The sequence below is a fragment of the Manduca sexta genome, unplaced genomic scaffold (genome assembly GCF_014839805.1).
Source record: "Manduca sexta isolate Smith_Timp_Sample1 unplaced genomic scaffold, JHU_Msex_v1.0 HiC_scaffold_2098, whole genome shotgun sequence".
Taxonomy (NCBI): Eukaryota; Metazoa; Arthropoda; class Insecta; order Lepidoptera; family Sphingidae; genus Manduca; species Manduca sexta.
In genome coordinates this window covers 20,868-23,785 of record NW_023593028.1, presented here as the reverse complement: position 1 = coordinate 23,785, position 2,918 = coordinate 20,868, and the positions used below count along the sequence as shown (strand labels likewise).

The 2,918-nt window shown below is 35.7% G+C and overlaps 1 long non-coding RNA gene across 1 annotated transcript; it reads right to left on the bottom strand.

Moving 5' to 3' along the window:
• Positions 1-434: 434 nt before the first annotated feature.
• On the bottom strand, positions 435-1,259 carry LOC119191912. Its single transcript, XR_005113554.1, has 2 exons — positions 818-1,259; positions 435-532 (listed from the first exon to the last, which is right to left on the bottom strand). It is a non-coding gene; the product is annotated as an uncharacterized LOC119191912 (long non-coding RNA).
• Between the last annotated feature and the right edge of the window lie 1,659 nt (positions 1,260-2,918).

Sequence of the window (2,918 nt, the reverse complement as noted above, 5' to 3'; positions counted from 1 at the left end):
TAAAATGTTATTTACTCGCTTTAAACAAATGATCTTTTTCATTGTAAAGGCAGTTATTATGTAATCTATTAAAGAAATCATTAGTTTTACCCATCGATATACACAATGGTTTTACGGTAAAATTTATTGAATCTTTCTATGAATTTTATTATTTTTCATCCCAGTAGGAATAAGAACTCATGTATTTATGTACACTGTGTTAGGATGTTTACAATAAACAATTAACATTTTTCTTATGATTCCACCTAACAGTTTCAAGGAGAGTACGACGACAAGTGCACCCAGCGACACAGGCGGACCTCTAATCGGGTCCTTCGCATTGACTGAAGTGAAAAAAAAAAGAAGTACTGGAGGGGGTTCTGAGAGAGTTAAAAGAAATGAACAAAAAAAATTAAAAAACAAATATAAAAATGATTGTAATAAGTAATGTTTTATTTTCCGATAACATATATTTGGTAGTTAATCTTCCATGCGTGATGCAGTGTTGGTTATGGCAGCTCTAGCGAGTTAGTAGTTGTTTAATTATTTGATTCTGAAACAAGAATACATATTATGTTTAAAGTCTAATAAATTCAAAGTCATAGGCACTTTGTACAAAGGATGCCATAAAATTCATAAGTTTTCTAATGGTTATATGGGTGACGTCAATGCACCCACATACATTTGCCTGGAATTACATATTTATGAAAAAATTAGAAATTATTAATGGCTTGTGAAAAAACAAAAACAAGATCATTTAGACGTTAAGAATACTACAATACTAATACCAGCTAGGTTCTTGAGAAAGGTAGAAAGTAATATTTCTTCTGTAGCTTACCTTAGTGGTAGTATCAATTCCCCGTATATGTTCTTTGGAGGAATTAGTGGAACTATATCCTCGCAGATGGTTTCAAAAAGGGGTGGCAAAGTCCTATAAGTTCTTACAAATTCCATGTTACGAAGGTTTTACGCAGTTAGAGACGCTTCCAACTTCGCCCAGCACTTTCCTATTGCAACAATTCTTCACACAGGAGTTATTGAGCAATTTTAAAACCTCTGGAGTACCAAACGAAAACCAAACGAAAGGCTTAGAGCTTTCGTAAAATTGACGCTAAGATCCGAACGAAGAAACGATGTATTTTATGTCAAATGGGTTTTCATAGTGCGGTCGACGAAAGTAAAAATGTCATAAGTGTCAAAATCCGATTACGGATCCGTTGTCGAATCCGTCATCGGATCCGTAACACTTCGTAGTAACAAAATGTACGATCCGTCATCCGAAACTACGGATTTCGTTTTTCGAAGTAGACTCTCAGGCTGCCTTTCGTTTTTCTATAAAATATATTCATTAATTAGTTGATAAATAATTTGTATTACAATATGATATTGCATTTGATTCATCATCTTATGACATGAAAAGATAAGTCTTTCCATTTTACCAACTATTCTTGCTATATCTAAACCAGAACACAATACTTCACACACGCACAGTAGAAAAAATTATAAATAAAACATACGTTAATAAACGCCTTCACAAACTCGCCTTACAGTTCTCCCTGCTCTTCATAAGCCCCACTTTATTACCGGGCCGGCGCATAAAGAGACCCTTTAGGGGTATTTCACGAGACCTCTTTCAATAAAAGGCTCACGATTAGTCCTGGAGGTAATTAACACGGCGATTAATAAGCCCCGAGGAGGGACGCTTCAGTCCATCTTGTTCGTTCAATTGGTGTGTCGTGTTTCATTTCGTGTATGTATTTTGAAGTATTGTATGGATATGTATGGAGTTTAGTTAATATAATGATTTCTTATGTTTACGCGAATGTTAGACATTGAAATTAAACTAATTTTCGGATTCTATCGCGGTATTAATGTTTTATTTTCTCCGGACGTTTCGAAGACTTTGCAGCCTTCATGGTCACGGGGGACTGAGGTGTTGTTCATCCGTAAGGTCAAAGTTACAATATCTACCTACATTTTACAATTATACAACTTTTTTAACATTTTAGCTGTTGGTAGTCCGATCTACGCAGAATGCGCTCACAGTGTCTTGAAGTCTGGCAGCCGGTCTTTTGGGTTCCGTATAGTCATTATTTTTTACAATTAATATAATTTTTTATTTCTGCATGGAAATGTGATCCCACTGCACCTGATGCTAAGTGTAGTGGGGTCCAACAGAATGTTGATTGTCGCTAGATGATTACCTTTAGGTAGTTGATACAATTATGCCGGCCTGTTGGAACCGGATATACACAGGCTAATCCCAGAACGCGACACGTACGTGGACCACTATGGCGGGTTTTAACACCTTGTGTACGGTGGTCGCTATCCGGGCGGATATAAAATATATCCTACCACCAGCAGAATTATGTTTGATAGGGTTTGTGTAAATAGACTTGAAGAATGTATTATAATATTGTATTATACACTTTACATTAACTTAATTTGAAACGTTACAAATATTCCTTCTACTTTGACTACTATGTCCTTGAAATTGAGAAATATAATTATTACTTGACAATATGTATACATGTATGTCTATTGTCTACCCATATATAGATTTGTTACTTCGTTATTTATCTACCCAGAATTTGTATCGTGGGTCACGCAAAGTGATATTTCTTTGGCATTATCATTACCATTAGGAGTTTACAGTTTGCCGTCTGTCAACTTCAGCGCGCGTGTGGACTCTCCCATCCTACGAAAAGAAAAGATGCAAATGAAACAAAAAAGATCTATAAATCCAATCCAAATCAAAGCATTTTGTTACAAGATAAAAAATCAATTGAAAAAATCTTTTACTCGCATTCATCTGAGTAATTCTGGTCGGCCCGCATCCACGCGGCCTCGATAATTGGTCGTTAGCACGACGATGCGAGGGTAGATTTAAATACCTTTGTCCCTTTACAAAAGTTAAGGATTTGTACGATGGTATTGAA